The sequence below is a fragment of the Sus scrofa genome, chromosome 8 (genome assembly GCF_054392235.1).
Source record: "Sus scrofa isolate SSC_HxYL_T2T_F1_AM1 chromosome 8, Sscrofa_HxYL_maternal_Yorkshire_Landrace_v2.0, whole genome shotgun sequence".
In the NCBI taxonomy this organism is placed as follows: Eukaryota; Metazoa; Chordata; class Mammalia; order Artiodactyla; family Suidae; genus Sus; species Sus scrofa.
This window is the reverse complement of record NC_139390.1, coordinates 100,260,197-100,280,152: the sequence shown is the minus strand read 5'-3', so window position 1 is coordinate 100,280,152 and position 19,956 is coordinate 100,260,197. Positions and strand designations below refer to the sequence as shown.

Below are 19,956 nucleotides of genomic sequence, written 5' to 3'. Positions count from 1 at the left end.
TGCAAGTGAGCATTATATTAGATTATGAAAATATATTATAAAACATGGAGAATAAATTTATTAAGGGAAGGAAACTAGGCAGTCATATAATTCCTATTATAAAATAACTAATGCATGTAAACTGTGTTATTTTGAAAGGTATTTTAAAGGATGTGAAAAACAAAAAGCAGATTGTTTCATATATCAGATACTCCAAGAAGCAGTCATAAAACTCATTGTTTTTTCATATCGGTGCATTTTTGGAACTTGCTGTTTTTACTATTCCCATTTTATAGATGAAGAACACAAGATTCATTTTAGTGTCATTTAATCATGTCATCAAGCCAGTTCCCAGATACATTATTTTTCCTTCTTTTGTCATGAAACAAACAAACAAAAAAAAACCTGAGAGATAAAATCAGCATCAAGTATGTGCTAAGCAAATAGCATATTAAGAAAGCACAGTAAATACTGATTAGGGGTTGTAAGAATATTTTTGTTTTTAGGCTACTAAGGTAAGATATAATATGGGAGCCAATAAAAGCAGATAATTAGGAGTCTCCCTTGTGGCTCAGTGGTTTAAGAACTGGCAGTGTCCCTGAGGATGCAGGTTCAATCCCTGGCTTCACTCAGTGGGTTAAGGATCTGGCATTGCCACAAGCATGGCATAGGTCATAGATGCGGCTCAGATCCTGTCTTGCTCTGGCTGTTAGACAGGCCGACAGCTGAGGCTCCAGTTCAACCCCAGTCCCAGAGCTTCCATATGCTGCAGGTGTGGCTGTAAAAAGAAAACAAAACAAAACCACAGATAAATATATGAATGAGGACCTGGGGTATAAATGAGCCAGTGTGAAATAAGAGCCATTTCTTATTTAAACCAAGATAGAGATAAACTCATTCAATCTTTAGATATTTATTTTTATACCACATTAGATGCAAATATCTTCTCTGAGAAAGGCCACATTTTATTTAATCTGTTACAATACCTAAAAAATAATAGTATACTAGGGAAGAGACCAACCAAAATGTTTCATAGTTATTTATTTTCATGCAACATATAACCTTAGGCATACTGAGTTATTAGCTGCACCATATTTTGCAGCTTACTGCCTGAAAACAAAATTATTTTATTGTTGTAGGGGATAGCTTCTTGTGAATGAGTCATTTAAATAATATAAACTTGAGAGACTTTCAACACGACACTGAGGTATTAATGTCTATGCATATCTTTAACAAATGTCTGGGTCAGCTAAAAACATCAGGCTGAGTTGTTAGGAGACGTAATGGAAAAACTCAGGGTAACATCACCAACAAAAGCGGATGACAGGTAATCAACATGAAATTCAGAATATAAGATTAATTACAAATTATAAATCCATGGTAGAATGGGCAGCACTGAACTGTTTTTGGCAAAGATAAAATGGAGATAAAGGGAAGTATTGAAAGATCCTGCAGTCCATAGACCACAACCATAAATCACCAAAATTACTTGCCCCAAGGGAAAAAACCTACTCTGAAGAAAAACACTGGGAACAAAATCAAAATGAATCAGAGACTGAGTAAGACAGAGGAAGAGAGAGGAATAGTCTGATGAAGGGTGAGAGGAGAGAAGAGAAGGAAGATAATTTTTAGAAAATAATTTGCAGAAATAAAGACATATTTAAAGGGAACATCAAATTAAATCAAATGGAAATGATGTAGAATATAATAAGTGATACAGAGGAGAAAAACAAGAATGAATAGGGAAATCTCTCCAAAAATGGGAAGATTAAAAATTGAGAAGAATATTCTAAATCTGGAACTTGGACAAAGGAGAGCATATGTGATGATTTCCCCTTTCTAAAGGAGAAAATTGAATTAAAAAGATTATATAAATTATTTAAGAAAGTGGATAGAAAAGTAGGGAATATTGACAAGACATTGATAGCAGTGTTTTATTAGGAAGATATTGAAGAATTGTTTTAATGATTATAAAAGAATATAGTACCCAACTTATATTTTATTAATTTAAATGTATATTATGCCCAAGGAACACAGGACATCATGGACTATTCAGAACTTCGGAAATATGGTTCTTGGGATCACTTTCTGAGATACTTCCTAGTTCTTACAACAAATGATCAGTTCAGACAAACATAGCATTAAGCCTGTAGATAATTATTATGTATGTTAAATTTTGAATTATGACTGTTATTCTGCTTTTAAATGTATTGAAAGGTAAAGATAATATAATTCACAAAAAAATTGAAGAGGAAGGTAAATGAAAGAAGAATATAATGAATGCTTTAGCCAATAAAAGGATAGTGAATAAACATAAACATTAGGCCAAAAAAAGAGAGAAAAAATAATGGAGGGAGGGAAAAGAGGATATTAGAGAACATTATCATTAGTCATTGAAAAAAATCAATGGAGAACATTAAAATGCATTGAAAGACTGGTGTATTTTATTACATACGATTATGTAAGATAATGGCACAAAAAGATATAAAAATATTTATTAATATCAAATGAATCCCCCAACCTCTCCCAAATGTAAATATAGAGTAAGATATACACACATATATACATATTTTAAATTATATATATATAGTTTATAAAGTAAAATATATCATGACAGAACTGATAACCACCATACTAAGTATAGCAAACATAAATGAGCTAAACACTTCAGTCAGTAAAATATTTTCAGATTGACTAATGAAGCAGAATCTAATTCATTCTGTGCACCAGAGCATACCTAAACAAGCAATTCAGAAAGATTTAAAATTAAAGGAAGATTAAATATTGCTCTTGTCTGATAGTAAGTTTGTGCAGCAGGTGTCAAAATTTTGTTTGATGCATGATAGTATTTAGTGCAAAATATATGTAACAAGGTAAGGGAGGAAATTTTGTTCCTAAGATTTGATTCTATATTCAAGGTGTAAGAGATAAGGTGCCAAATTACAAGTTTCAGAAAGCAGAAATGACGGGAGATGAAAGGAGAAATAGATATATATATTAAAACTGTGCATTTTAACATAGTTTATCCCATTGCAAGTTATTGATAAAATTAAATAAACCTCACTTTCAATTTTTAAAAATGCTCTAGTTACTGATACTTTCTCTTTGACCGAACTTCTGTACTTCTTCTTTGATTTTGCACCTTCCTTGCCAGGCCCACATAGCCCAGTTTTTGCAAGAATTCTACTAAGCCAGTTTAGAGAGAATGTTCCCCCTCTGGTGTCTGATTACCTTTGATATCTGATCCCACTGTCCAACCTTCAGCAAGAATTCTTTTAAGCTGGTTTAGCAAGACTCCCCCTTGATCTCTCTGCTTACTATTTTTCCATCCATTGACTGCCTCACCTCCCACCCAACTGTGCTCTTTGGCTATAAATTCTTGCTTTTCTTTGTTGTATTTGGAACATAGCTCATTTTTATACTGAAATCTCTTTTACACCATTGCAGTAGTATCGCTATAAAATTTATCTTTACCCAGTTTACCTACTGTCTGGCTCTCATTCTCTGTTACACTAATCTCTGAAGGATCAATTTCAAGGAAAAGTAATGGATGGAAGAGTCTGTTGTCCAGTCTAGAATGGAGAGGATGATGGTAATAGCTTTGATAATAATAGTGGCAACGGTGATAGAAGGGAGTACATGTGTTGGGATATATTTTGGAGAAAGAAATAACAGGACTATCAGTTATTTATATGAGAGAAATGAAAGATAGTAAATGACAGTTCCAAGTCTCAAAAACTTAGAGAACACTCAGAGGTAGAAATAAAATTGTGGGAGTTTTTCACATATAGGCATTTAGAGCAATGATTTTTTTTTTTTTTTTTGCTAAATCGATCAAGCAAAATTTTCGACGAACAATAGAAATTAATACAAAATAAGCCAAGAAAATAAGTATGTCAAAATTAAGCTGAGAACAAACAGTTGAGAGTGATAAGAAGAAATCTAGATTAGTTTCTGTTCTTGTTTTTTTTGAAGAGAAGCAAGTTGTTCATTATTTGAAATGCTCCTGAAACTTTGGGAAATATAGAAGTTATCGGTAGCCATTAAAAGAACACTTGCATTAAAGTTTTGGACAAGAAACTAGATTAGAATAAGATAAATAGGTCTGTAATGTCAGAATTGTGGCATAATAGAAAACCTAAAAGCTCTCATTAGAGAAAAGAAGAAATGCAACATGAACTGTAACAATTCTCCATTTAAATATATATTAGAGGATTTCAGGTTCAGGCCCTCACAAAGTAGCTCACAGTGAACAAGCCCACACATTGAAGTCAGCTATGAAAACTGGGCAAAATTCTTTGAAGGCATTAAAGAACAACCAACCCATAGGAGACTTGAGAGGGCTTATTATTAGGAAGAAATAAGCCAACAAGATGAATTGCATTTCCAACTTTTTTTTTTCCTGACAGATACTTCCCAAATACTGATGTGAAAAAGAGACCATAAGAAGAAAGGAAGTTTCCCCATATTGAGGGATGGAGTTCAGAGTCCAAGGCACCCAATGAGTATGGGACTCATGGAACCAAGGTCTGAGACTGGGGTAACCGCAGAGAAGATGACCACAGATCTACAAACAGATCTCCTTTTCTGTGGCCCACTTCAATGACACACAGGTACAAGGTAAGACTTCAAGAGTCCCCACAAAAAAACAGTAGATGGGAGACTGAGTGCTGAGCTTAGATTTCAGCTAGTGGTGAAGAAGAGAAAGAATTGTATTCAAACAGAATCGTGGCTGGTTTGGGAGTGGGGAACTACATGGTTAAATGTGGTTATTCTCCAGGTTTTAGCTTTCATGTAATGCACAGTGCATTCTGGGTGCATCTCAAAGTATTAAAATAATTATTTAATCAACTATATATAAACACTGACCTTGAATAGGCATGGAGAAAAAAGCATGCCATAAACCAGGGTAATGATTAATCTAATTTTTATAAATGAGATCCAATTTAAAGTATGGGAGTGACCACATTCTCAATTTAAATGAGAAAAAATATGGGAGTCCCTGTTGTGGCTCAATGGGTTGCAAACCCGACTAGTATCCATGAGGATGCAGGTTCAATCTCTGGCCTGTCTCAGTGAGTTAGGAATCCAGCATTGCCGTGAGCTGTGCTGTCAATTGCTTGGATCCTGCATTCCATGGCTGTGTTGAAGGCTGCAGCTGTAGCTCTGATTCGACCCCTAGCCTAGGGACTTCCATATGCCGCAGGTGCAGCCCTAAAAAGGAAAAAATACATACATACATACATACATAAATAAGAAAAATTCCATCATCTCAATACGAATACATAAGATGTATCTTAACAGATATAGATACAGAAAAAGTATTGAGAGAATTCATTATGAATTTACGATATATATACACACATACACTTATTAAAGAAAAATTTTAAAAGAACATTATTAACCTGATAAAATGTATCTTTTGAAATCCTGTAAGTGGCTTATGATATAATGTGAAATAATAGGAGTTCCCTTGTTACATAATGGGTTACAGATTGTGGGTTGTCGCCACAGCTGCTCAGGTTGCTGCTGTGGTGCAGGTTTAATTCCTGGCCCAGGAGCTTGCACATACCACAGGCATGGGAAAAAGAAAAAAACCTCTTTTTAAATCTATGAATAAGAAAATGTGTTAGTTAGCTTCCTGTGACTGTTGTAACAAATTAACACAAACTGGATAATACACACTTTTACAATTTGTAAGCCAGAAATCCAAAGTCATTTTCATTGGGCCAAAACCAAGGTGTTAGCAGGGCCATGATCCCTCCATAGACTCTAGGGAGAATCTGTTTCTTTGCCATTTCCAATTTCTAGGGCTACATTTTTTGGCTTATGGCCCCTCCTTCCATCTTCAAGGAAGCAATGTAGCCCCTTCAAATCCAGCATCACATAACCTTCTGTCTTCTGGGTCGCATATTTTTCCCCCTCTTATGACGCTTGCATTTACATTTAAGTCTCACCAAGATAATCCATATAATCTGCCATCCAGAGAAGCTTAACTTTATCAGGTCTGTAAGTCCTTTTTCTTGTATAATGTAACATTTACTGATTCCAGGGATTGGGACCTGGATGTCTTTGGAGGCTATCATTTAGCCAATACAAATGACCTCTCTTGCTGCTTCCATTAGGCAGTGTATTTCATGAATAACTTTAAAAGAAGGCCTGCTCTTAAGGAGAATTGAGAAATGGTTCAACATTTGTGGGATATGTTGGATAAGGGGAATTTTATATTTTTAATGGAGTATATAAAATACACTCATCTGAAGATAATAATGACAGGAAAAAAATGGAAATGATGCAGTGTGGAGAAAGATCGACTATAGCAACCAGGTAATCCTTTAGGAGAAAAGTTTGAATGAGAAACTGAGTAATAATTGTAGGATTGCTGTTTGATAGATAAATTTCACAACCTTTTTTTTTTTTTCACAATGCTTCTGGACTGATCTTAATGACTTTACTGTCAATAGATAATAATTTGAGTGAAAATTAATGCCTGAGATACTAAATCTGTAAAAGAAGAGAGCATAGGGAATTCATAATAGTTTAAATGGAAAAAGTAATTGGTAGACATTGAATGAGAGCAGTCACTTGATGTGACATAAAAAAGCATCTATATGTGGGACAAGAAGTTTTAAAATTTGTACATCATTGATTTCTCAAATTTCTATCCTAAATAAATTACATGTTCATAAAATGACTTACGAGCTCACTAAGGATAATTCATATACTCTATTACTTACATAATTTGTTTCCTACTTTTTTTTTGGATGGGTCATATTGTGAAGTTTTTATGTGGCCACTATTATCATTACTTATCAATTTAAAATTTAAAATAATCATGCCTTTCATAGGGTCTAAATTTCTATGTATCCTAAACCTTAATATCTCAAAATGCTAAATTACAGAGAAAGAAAAATATGTGCTAAGTACATTTCAATGTAATTTATTAGAATATTGTATATGATAAAGGTGCTTAAAACTTCAGCCTCATGGTTGATAGTTGCGAACTGGAACCTAGGTTGTAATACTAAAAAATCCAAAAATACAGTAAAGATGAGTTAAATAATTTGATCCACCATTGAAGGTCATCAGACTGCTGACAAAAGGCTAATAAAGCCCATGACCATTTTTGGTAAATAAAGTTTTATTGAAATAGAGCAACATCCTTATTTTTACATACTGTCTATGGCTACTTTTGTGCTACAATGACAGATTTTGAGTGATTGTGGTGGAGACCACATGGCACACAAGGTCTGACATCATTAGCAGCTGGCCTTTTACAGAATGGTTTCTGAACAATTGCCCTAGTTAATCTCAGATTCAGTGTCACTTGTGAAACAGTTTTGCTTATTGTGGCCATGTTTGATTCTCTTTCCATGGACAATAATTATTACAGCCTCTAGCCAGAAGATTACAATTATTTTAAGATTACATTATTAGGAATGGTACACTTAATTAAGGCATAGTTGTTACTTCAAGTATAATTAATGAATTCAGGTATATTGCCCTTATGGGATATAATTAATAGGCAGTTATATCACTACTGTGTAACATAGTTAAAATTTAAATGCTCATGACTTTATAGAAGTTAAGGATAGTCTGTTTATTGTTAATTATAGCACGCATGATCTACTTCATGTGATAGTACTCATGTAGCAAGTTATGTTGTAGATAATTTTTTTATATATAGTAGTTGATTAAGAGAGAATTCCTGATGATTAAGGAAGAATTCATGGAAATGTGGTTGAGAGGGTGATGGAGAAGACAAATTAATATATTCATTTACCAAGTTATATTGTCCTTCAAGCAAGAAAAGATGGTTTTCACTGTCAACATCCATATAAATGCATTTGTCATATAATTGATCTTTTATTTCTGAATGAAATGAATGAAACATAATTTACACTGATTTGATGTACTCTTAGACATTATTTATTTAAAATTTAGCCTAAAAACTGATATTTGATTTTATTAGTAACATATTCCAAACTTGAAATGTGTTAAATACAGATGAAGAATTCTAGATCATAAAGACCCTGAAATGTAGGGCTTCAAGATTTACTTTAATTATTTATATTGCATATTCAAGTTTGTAATGAGGACAATACATATACCTTCTGTGTCTGTTTGAGGATAGTAAGGTGTCAAGTACTTGAGTAAAAGATTTGGGCCACAGATGACAAATAGTTACAGGGGCATACACCATAAACTGCACGTGGACCTAAAAAATATTTGGATTATTATACTTTGTACTTGGTCTTTGTTTCCAAAAAGAAAACAACTTAGAAAGGAGAAATGGTATAAATCTTGAGTACAAGTACTTTCTTAGACCCTTAATTTTTAGGAAAGAATACACTAGAAATATGTAAGTTGGTTTCTTGAGAGACAACTCTCAGCTTGTTGTATTGCTCTGCATTTTATGAATAGAAGCACAAGCTATAGTTTTTCTATTTCATTTTCAAAGATGTCTAAATAGTGGAAGACTAAGATAGCGTTTATGACAAGATAACAGATTTTCTTATTTTCCAGTGTAAAAAGATAGTGTCTCCCTCCATAGGAAACATCAGACAAGTTTGCTTACTGCTCATGTATTAAAGATTTGGGTTACCTATACTTGAGGTTCTCCAGCTGTAACACAAACTGTGTGTACAGCATCCTTTAGGGCCCCTTTATACCATCTCCATCAGGATTGAGGAAAGAGAAACCAACATGAACAGAAGCTCATGCATCTATGTGCCTTTTCCAAAAAATAAGGTCCTTTGTTTCGGACCAAGGTTCTACATGTCTCCTGCCAGTATCCATGAGGTTGGCTACTTTGTAAGATTGCTAGGAGTGTGTTATCTCAGATCTTTCACAGTTCCTGACACTATTTCTTTAAAACTCTGTGGATGTATGCCCCTTGGAAAAATTATTCATACTTAATGCTTATTAATATCCCAGTTAAATGACAACTATATGGAAGAATAGATCACTTAAATCTGTGTCTCAGATTGCTCTCTTTAAGGTAAATAAGATATGTACACATTTCTCTGACTGTTTAGCTATGTTTCTGTATTGAAAAGAACTTTATATAAAGTCACATAAAATAAGCCAAAAACAGACAGTTGTCAATTTAACTTTTACTTTTCAAAACAATTTTACTGCTTTGGTAAGTGTCCTAATCATCAGCATTACCTTGAATAAGACCAAAGTTTAAGATTTATTGTGGTTCAAGTGCATTTTTCCCATCTATAGAAAATTAGGAATTAACAATTGGCATAGTTTTAGAACAATCTTGGATAATGCCATTTGGAATTAGGTTATGTGATAGTTCTTTCTTTCCTTGAGAATATACATAGTTAGTAAACTATTGATAAATATTCTTCACTATTTCTGATGTTGATAATGCATGAAATAAATTACAGATATTGCAGCAAGTTTAGGAAATGGAAGAGTATAAGTCTTTGAAAATATTGTGATAGCCCTCTCAGGTTGGAAATTGGATAATCTGTTTTTCTTTTTCTTTTTGTTTTGTGGGTGTTTTTTTGTTGTTTTGTTTTGTTGGCTGTTCCTTTCCCTTTTGGAGAATTAAAGAAGTCTGCCTCTCAATAACTGTGGAAGAAAAAGTAAAGTTACAGATAATGTCATTATCTCTTAATCAAGAATGATCATTATAAGAAGTGGCACTTAATGCAGTGTTATGTGTCTCTCTAATAATTGGAAGGGCTTGTGGAGATGGTCTTTTCCATTAGTTAATTCTGCGCCTAGATAACTTCTATCTTATTGCTCTCCTTAATCCTCTTGCAGTGTTATCCTTATGGTTAAAGGAGTTTAGCAGCACTCCTGCATTCCAGCTAGGGGAGTGGTGTAAGAAAAAGCCTAATACAATCAGCTTTGTATTTAGGAGATAACTTGGAATATATGCCCCTGGTATCATTCACATTATGATTATCATTCACATTCACATTAATAGTTGTGTAGGAAGCTATGAAATGTAATCTACTCATGATCATATTACTGAAGATTCTTTTTCTATCATTCATAGATAAGTAAAGCATATTAGTGACAATTAGTAAACTCTACTTTGAAGAAGTTGCCAAGTCTTTTCCAACTATGAATATTGAGAAGGTTTTGCAGCTGCACTTTCAACTTGGAAATATGTATACAGGCATGCAATGATAAGAATATGAATAACAGTAACCACAAGATGTAATAACAGACATGAAAAACATTTATGTTAATATTTTATTATTGCTTTTTATTGCCTTTGGTAGAAAATAAATTAACTAGAGAAAAATCAATTTGATATATGTGTGTTAAATGGATTTATAAAATTTATAGATCACTGAAATCCTTTTAAAAGATAAATTAATTAGAGCCTAGCAAAAATAAATAAATATGTATTTTGGTAAATTATTTTTATTTAATTATTCTTCACCCAAGGCTAGATAATAGGTACTATATTCCCTACAAACTTGAATTCTTTTAAGCTTTGAAATTCCATCTAGAGAAAGTAGGAGCACAGTTTAACTTAAGTTTGAATGAAGGATGTGTAAATATATATATAACTCTTAGAGTAGAAAGAACCCAAAATGAAATAGAAGAACAAACTATTATCAATGATCTTTCTATACTATTAGCAAATTTATTATGATTTACTATGAGAAGATTGTTTTAGCTTCCTTGGTTCCACTCTCCCAAGTCCCTAACTATTAATTCAGTGGAAAGGAAACTTCAGCTGTAGTTTCAGTTTAATTTCTTTGCTTGAGATATGCGGTGCAGTTAATTAGAATCATACAATCTTAAAACAAAAAGGATCCTTAGAGATTGTCTAATCCTATTCTTTCATTTAAGCATGTGGAAATGGGTTTAGCAATCTTACTAAGGTCACACAAATTCAAAAATATATACTTAGAAAGTCTTTATGATAAAATGCAAATTAAAAGTATAAAACTTAAATGGTATTTTTTAAAATTATAGTTGATTTACACTGGTGTGCCAGTTTCTCTCATACTATCTTCTACCATGTTCTATCCCAAGAGATTGAATGAAATTCCCTGTGCTATATAAAGAATTGCATTACTTATCCAGTCTAAATGTAATAGTTTGTATCTACCAACCCCAAATTTTCTATCCATCCTACTCCCTCCCCTTTCCCCCTTGATACCCACAGGTCTGTTCTCTATGTCTGTGAATCTGTTTCTGCTTTGTAGATAGGTTCATTTGTGCCATATTTTAAATTCCATATGTAAGTGATATCACATAGTATTTATTGTTCTCTTTCTGACTCATCTCACTTAGTATGAGAATCACTGGTTGCATCCATGTTGCCGGAAATGGTATTACTTTGTTCTTATGGCGTAGTAGTTCTCCATTGTATATATGTAATGCGTTTTCTTAATCCATCCATCTGTCGATGGACATTTAGGTGATTTCCAGGTCTTGGCTACTGAATATGCTGCGGTGAACATAGGGGTGCATGTACCTTTTTAAATTATAGTTTTGTCTGATAGATCCCAGGAGTGGGATTGCTGAATCGTATGGTAGGCTAACTGGTAGTCCCTTTTCACAAATTAGTCATAGGTGATATTGCTAAATCTTTAAAGAAGTTATTACTTTTTTCTTTTCACAACCCTTAATTGACTGCCAATCAAAAAAAATGTTCAAAATCTTTACCATTTCCTATGAAGTCTGTGTGCACTTACCCCTGCTGTGTCTCTGACTTCATCTCTGCTCTGCATGGGCATCCTTATGGGAATATCACAAGTACATTCCTACACCCAGGCCTTGTATGATGCTTCTACTTTCTGCAAGAATCTCCCCTTAATTATGCTCCTGCTAACTCTCTTATAACTGCTCATTATATTCAAATGGTACTATTCTGTGATGGCTTCCTCAACAATCTTGTTCAGAATCTAACACTTTCTCATTTCAGAACTTTCTAACCCCTCCCTTGCTCTTTTGTGTGTGTGTGTTGGGGGGGGGGATAGAATTTAGCACTATCTGGCATAAAACACATTATACTTTGCGATATTGTCTATTGTCTTTCTCATAATACCAGAACATAACTTCTATGAGGACAATACAGTTTCAAAGTTTTATTCATTGCTTTGCTCCATCCACATAAATGTATCTAACACATAGTAAATGCTCTTTAAGTCTGAAAAGTTATCCTTCATTATATTTTATAATGGATATGCATGCATCTATCGATAAGCCATAATTTATCTAGCAATCTCTAAATTTGAGTACTTTTGCAAGTAAGAATAACATAGTCATGAAAATAATTATAAGTACATATATGTATACATATGTGTTGTCATGGAAATTATATGCATATGTACATAGATGATCTTATCTAATAACATTTATAGGTGCTTTTGTTTGTGTTATATAAAATTTGCAATTTTAAGCTAGTGTTCCGGATATTGATAAAACTTTAATAAAATAGAGACTAGTATTAAGAAATACTTGTTAAAGTAGCATCAAAATACCTCTTCCCATAATATTCATCAGAGAATTCCAAAGAACTCTTTTTAAATCTCTGGGATAGTGTGTGTAATATTTTCCAATGTTTTCTATATTGTTTTACAAACAACTTCTACTCTAGAATTTCAAGTTTTACGTGTGCATGTTGAATCATTGTACTATTCATTTGTGAGCCTGAAATGAGAACATACAGAATCTCAATGTGTTTAAATTATGCATCTATGTAATAAGAAATATATATAAACAGAAACAGATCATTTGTTTTACTATTCATTAATAAAGTAGGGATAACACTGCTTTTACTCTCTATTTTGATACAGTGTTGGAATTACTAATATAAGGTATGAATTTAGGAGTAAATTTGAGGTTAGAAAGTTGGAAAGATCAACAGTTTTATTTTTTCACATGTTTAGTTTGAAATGGATATTTAATTGAAACATTTTTTTCAGCAAAACATTAATTATAAATAAAAATCAGCTATATTTTTATTTTTACCTAAGATATAAGTAAAATAGGAAAATACATAAAGACCACAATAGCTGTTGTAGTTGGGTAGTAGGATGTCTTCTGATCTTTTGGATATAGTGCATTGTTCAGGTTTTTAACAATGAAACTTTGCTAATTTAAAAATCTTCAGGGAGTTCCCATCATGGCTCAGTGGAAACGAATCTGACTAGGAACCATGAGGTTGCAGGTTCGATCCCTGGCCTCGCTCAGTGGGTTAAAGATCTGGCGTTGCCATGAGCTGTGGTGTAGGTTGCAGAAACGGCTTGGATCTGACATTTCTGTGGCTCTGGCATAGGCCAGCAGCTACATCTCCGATGAGACCCCTAGCCTGGGAACTCCATATGCCACGGGTGCTGCCCTAAAAAGACAAAAAAAAAAAAAAAAAGACAAAAATAAATAAATAAATAAATAAATAAAAATAAAAATCTTCAAAGATGTTATAAAAAGAAATAATTATATTACTTTTATTTTTATTACTTATGCTGTGACATTTCAGTTGAGTTGACTGACACAAAAACAGCATTAAGAGTTTTATAAATATCTACTGTATGTGTTTTACTTGCACTGCTAACCCAGCTCCTTTTAAGCATGTCTTGTCATTGTCTAGTTGATATAATTCATAGGCTACACTTGGACTGATGAGTTCCAGCTATTCCAATATAAATTTCTCTTTATTTACGGGCTGTTTCTGGAGATGTGGGATAATTTGAGTATTTAATTTGGTGACTCAGTATGACCTATTTTATATTAATGTGTGAAAAATATAAGTGCTAGAATATGTGTACAAGAGAACATTTGTCTTTTAATTACATTTGGAAACATACCATTTCAGCGTCTTGTTTCAGCATAAGACATTTTTTAAGATGATATTACATATGTGTATATTCTTTTAAAAATCTAAGAAAGTATATTCCACTCACATAAAATATGGAAGACAGTAGGAATAAGTGAAAATAAATGTATTTCAGGATGCAAATATTTATATGATTACATTTTTCTTTGCTTAAAAATAATATATTCAAATCTATTGAGGGGAAAACTGCAATGTTATAGTTATAAGAAGCCCTTAATTCAAATACTGTTATTTGAATTAATAATGCACAAGCTCTAGAGAGATGTTTATCTAGTAGAGCCTCTCACATCAGGGTTTTTACCCCAAGTGATGCCCCAGGATCCCTAATTCTTGCTCAGCCACCCAACCCTGGAGTAATTCATTACATCAACTTTGAATGTTAATATAACAATCACAGTTACCTCAGGTATTTGGGCTATTAGTTAATTGAATTGATATATTTGAACATGTTTTGTATAAAGGAAAATTCTAAACAACTGCTAAGTATACAGAGAAATTAGGCAGCAATCATATGTAATCCTGTGCTTTTTCAGTTGTTTTGCCATAGAAACATAATGCAAAGGAAAATTTATATAGAACTCCAGCTCATAAAACTAGAAATAATGGAGATATTTTCAGTAAGTCAAGGACTAAATTGAATTGAGGAGCCATGTGTTTCAAATGCAAAGTCTATTCTTTATTCTAATGCCAATTCTTTATTCTACTGCCAATGTTAAGGCATCTCTATACAAATCCAGTAGATGGGACAAGTGAATTTGAGTTCTGCAGTTCTGTTTATATCATGACTTTACAAATTAATTACTATAATTACTGTCTTAAAATTTTAATATTATGAGGTATCATCATAAAGATAAAACTATAGTCAGTAAATTATTTACAGGGGAAAAAAAGCTTCACTGAGGCAATGCTTTGTCAGTGAGTTTATTTGCATCTTAGACAATATGATGATTCTCTAAAATGGTTAACATGATCAAGGATTTTTCCTTCAGATATATATTTCTAATATCCAGAAGTCTTTATCAGTGTCACTAAAATATAAATATATTATTATCCTTAAAAATAATTAAATCTGTGTGATGCTAATAAGTAATTTTACATCTTTTCTGTGACTGTGAAAACATTTTTTTTATTTGATACCCAAAAGTTTAATATACATGACAACTAAATCAATAAACTTTCCTCATTTTAACAGTTAGATTTAAGGATATTTGGTGTTTCAGAAAAAGAGTTTTAGCAACTGAAAATATGAAAAATATTCAACAAAATAGCAGAAGAAAATCTCCCTGTAATAAAGGGCTACACATATTTCAAACACAAAGATACATCATGTACTTGGAAAATTATTTCAAGAATAGAAAATAAGTTGCATACTGGTTATGTTATAAGCTTCAGTGATTAAAAAATAAAGAATTATTTTATGGAAACAATATTTTTAAAAGAAAAATTCAGCATGCAATTAGACCATGTAACCATTAGCATTCATTTACAGAAAAAAAAATGTGTTAATGAGAGAGGGATTTATGACCTAAAATTATAGCCAAATAATATATTCAATTATTAAACATTTAAAATAGCAGTTCTTTACAAGCATAAAATAAATGAGGGAGATGGGAACTTTCCTTCTTTAGAAAAAAAGTGATGAATTGCACATATCCTAGAGATAAATGCAGATGTGGCAATCAAGTGGTTGACAATGAACTGTACACACACTATGTAAGAACAGAAAAAACAAAAAATAAACATAAAATGTTGAGTTACACAACTTAAATATGATAAACTTTAAAAATATGTGAGAAGTATTGAGAAAATAAGGAACATATGGAAGGAAGCATAAATGCATTAATCTTTTGCTTAGCATGGAATCAGACATTCAAGTTGCATAATTCAAGAGAGAGGAGAAATATATAATTTCATATGTGGTCATGTTACATGGTATATTTCAGTCTCCCCAAATCTTATGAATAACAGCAGAGCGGATCTGTCAGAAAAAGCTAAAACAAGAAAGACATGCTAGGTGACATTTTAAATAAAACTGAATGCCAGGTAATCTCCACAAACCTCATGATTCAATTGCACAATTAAATTGTCCAAAACCCCACAATACTGGTCTTATAAAAGATAGAATGATGTATATGTAATAGAGCAAATAGTGAAACAGGGCTATTCACTTACCTGCAAGCTTTAGAAATGTTTTAAATGAAAAAAAAAAAAAAAGTGATATCTGAAAGGAGAGGACCCTAGGAAGAAACCTGCATGGATAGGCCTGAAAAGTTGAAATCATAAAAGAAAAATCTTCACATGCTGTGAATTTCAAGTAAGTTTGAAATCCTGTATATGGAGAAGGTGGAACAAAGAGGACCAAAAAAAGTCTCAAGCCCTTTAAAACTATGAAATATCCAGTAAGGCTGAAAAGGTAATGGCAAACAACTAGAATAATTAACTAAATTGCAGGATGTTGAGGAGAAAAGAAAGAAAAGGTAAAGGAGTAACAGAAGAAGACCCCAGAATAAGTAGATCACAGAAAGCTCTGTAAGTAAAAGCCAACATCTGACATTCAAGGCACTGTCAAGAAAGGAATCTCCAAGAGAGAACAAAAGGCAAGAAGCAGGAAATCTCTCTAAACCATTTTAGTCCTTAGACTCAGAAGGGCTGTATTTTGAGGAGGCAGCCCTCAAGCCATGAAGCTGAGAAAGCTATCTTAACCCAGCTCCCCACATAAAGTTTCTAGTACTCCATCAAGAGTAAACTTGTTTAAATATAGAGAACATAAACAGATTCTGTAGTCAACAAGTATAGAACAAGATAAACCATGAAAATGAATATCCTAACATAGAGACAGACAAAAAGAGTGATAATTTAAAAAACACACAAAATGGAGGAAAACTCTAACATTATATTTTAGCTAATATTTATTTCTTAGTTTAATATTTTAAAATAATTTTATATTTACAAAAAAAATGCAAAATATTACAGAGAGCTCCTGTATACTTACATCTAGCTTGTCTTAATTGACCTATGGTCTTATTAAGATGTTAATATTATCAAAACCAAGATATTAAATTGGGAACAATATCACTAACTGAATGGCAAACTTTATTCAAATTTGCCAGTTTTCCATTGTCTTTTATCTATTTCAGGATACTATCAAGGATCCAGTTGCATTTGGTTATCATATCACCTTAGATGGTGAATAATATTTCCTTGACATTAATGACCCTGTAACTTTGAAGACTAGTTTTGAGATATTTTGTTAAATGCATGTAGAGTTTGCCTAGTATTTCCTCATGATTAAATTGAAATTATGTATCTTTGGAAAGTGATGTGTCCTCAGTGCATCCTACTGGGGTACATAATGTAGCTATGATTTATTATTTGTGGTGGTAATCTTGATTATTTCAATAAAGTAGTGTCTGCTAGGTTTCTTTATTGTAAAAATATGATAGTCCCTTTGTATTTAATAAATATCTTAAGGAAGACATTTTGAGATTATGCAAATATCTTATTTATTCTCTGAGTTTTTCTCAATTTTAGTATCCACTGGTGTTAAAATAGCATCCTATTCCCTCTTGCATTCTACCTTTTGCTATTTACTTCCTGAAGGTAACCAGTCTCATTATTTATGGGTTATCTTTCATGTGACTTTTGTACAAGTGAGTGGATCTTTGTATATTTTCTTTTCTTTTTTTTCTTTCTTTCTTTCTTTCTTTCTTTCTTTCTTTCTTTCTTTCTTTCTTTCTTTCTTTCTTTCTTTTTTTTTTTTTCTTTTTAGGCCTGCACCTGTGGCATATGGAAATTCCCAGCCCTGAGGTCCAATCAGAGCTACAGCTGCCGGCCACAGCCACAGCCACTTCAGATCTGAGCCTCATCTGCACCCTACACCACAGCTCGTGGCAACACCGCATCCTTAACTACTAAGTGAGGCCAAGGATTCAATCTGGAACATCATGGTTCCTAGTTGGATTAGTTTCTGCTGCATCACAACAGGAACTCCCCATGTATATCTTCTTATATCTCCTTATTTCTTACATGAAGTGTAGCACTCTATATATATTCTTTTGCGATTTGCTTTTTTTGACCTTACAGTATATCTTAAAAATCATCAGTTCACCTCTCTCATTCTTTCTTATAAATGCATAATACTCCTTTGTGCAAGCATTTGTAAGTTATTCAAATATCGCATATATGTGGGCATTTAGGTTGTTTCTAATATTTTGTAGCTACTGACATGCTGCAAGGAATGATGTAAATACATATGTTTTATTGTAGTTGGAGGTATGTTTTCAGGGTAGATTTTTTTAAAGTGGAATTTCTGCCTCAAAAGGTAAGCACATAGGTAGTTTTGTTAGATTTTACTAAGATCTCCTCCAGGAAAGTTATGTGAGTAGAGTTTCTGTTCTCACCAGCAATGAGTGGAAGTGCTTGTTTCCTTACAGATTCATCAGAAGTGTTGTCACTCCTTGTCATTTCAAATAGTCTGATAGATAACAGTGGTATATGAGTGTTATTTTAATTGGCGTTTCCCTAATTATGAGTAGAAAATTGAATATCAGAAGATGTACACAGAAAACATGCAATAGTGGGACAGAGATAATTCTAGTCTAAAGGCTGCTTTCACTCAATCTAATTAAGCTTAAAAACAGATCTTTTTTCCCAAGTAATTGAGCTATGTCCCAAAATAAGGTTCACGAATTTTTACAAGGGCACAAAAATATCCACTACCTAACAAAATAAAACTCATTATGTTTATCAATAAAAATTACCAGGAAGGCACAGTAGCAGAAAATATGGAATCTTAGGATAAGATGAGCTAATAGAAATAGACCCAGAGAAGATATAAATGATAGAATTAGAGACACAAATATTAATGTCAGATTTAATATTATGGTGAATAAAATACAAGTTGTAGACATATTGCAATGAGTGGTGGTTATTACTAGGTTTAAAATTGTGTTTTTTATTGTTTTCTTACATATCTATCTGTAGTTATCAAAGCTATAATAATCATTTAGTTTTTTACTTTTTACTTTTTATTTTAAATAAAATATGCTAATGTATGTTTATTATTAAAGTTTATCAAGACATATTTCAATTTGTTAATCTATATATACACTAAATATATAGATTTAAACATAGGATTGCAGGTATTAAATATATATATTTAAACCATAGGATTACAAGTATGTATTCCTGGAATACCATAAATTTTAGGAAATTGTATGGAACACATTCACATTCCTTTGTGAACTAAGAATAACCTTAATACAGAAATAACTGAATTTTGAGGAATCTATTTTATTACTGTTCGATGAGTAGATAAATATATTATCATTACACTTGTCACTTTGATTGACAGTGGTTGTTTTATTATGTTTGGAAAAGTTAAATATTACTGTTTGGTAATGCATTGTGATCCAGTATCTGTGCCACTGACTTCCCAGATACCAGTATGATCAAATGGAATCAAATCCAATATATTCTTTGGTGCCTACTTTTCTATATCTTTCACTTTTTTACCGAAATTATTGGTACATAGTTTTCTTTCAGATTATCCTTGTATAATCTATTGATGAGAAAATTTACCAAATGGCATTTATCAGAGCTTTTCAGGTGGATTATAAATGACTTACTTGCAACTCGTTTCACTGAAGAATGTAATGAGGAGTTCCCGTCGTGGCGCAGTGGTTAACGAATCCGACTAGGAACCATGAGGTTGCGGGTTCGGTCCCTGCCCTTGCTCAGTGGGTTAACGATCTGGCGTTGCCGTGAGCTGTGGTGTAGGTTGCAGACACGGCTCGGATCCTGCGTTGCTGTGGCTCTGGCGTAGGCCGGCGGCTGTAGCTCCGATTCGACCCCTAGCCTGGGAACCTCCATGTGCCGCGGAAGCGGCCCAAAGAAATAGCAAAAAAAAAAAAAAAAAAAAAAAGAATGTAATGAAAAGTTTCTGTCCATACTGAATAATACTGGAATTTAAACAGAAAAGAGATTTCCATGAAAACACCACCACTATGATCGAAATGTGAAGTTCATTAAGTTTTGACAACTTCTCAACTGTTAATATGGTGGCTTAATAGGGTAACTTGCTTTTATATGCTGCTGTGTTAAAAGGGCAAAAGGGTACTAGAGTTTTGAAAGGCTGACATTTTTGAGAAAAT

The 19,956-nt window shown here is 32.7% G+C and overlaps 1 long non-coding RNA gene across 2 annotated transcripts in view; it reads left to right on the top strand.

Annotated features, from left to right (window-relative positions):
• Window positions 1-19,956, top strand: part of LOC110262017 (uncharacterized) — a 358,225-nt gene that overhangs the window by 50,711 nt on the left and 287,558 nt on the right. For both annotated transcript variants that reach the window (XR_002346500.2, XR_014812991.1), the window contains exon 2: window positions 4,389-4,599. This is a non-coding gene — a long non-coding RNA (uncharacterized LOC110262017). The remainder of the gene's footprint in view (window positions 1-4,388; window positions 4,600-19,956) is intronic.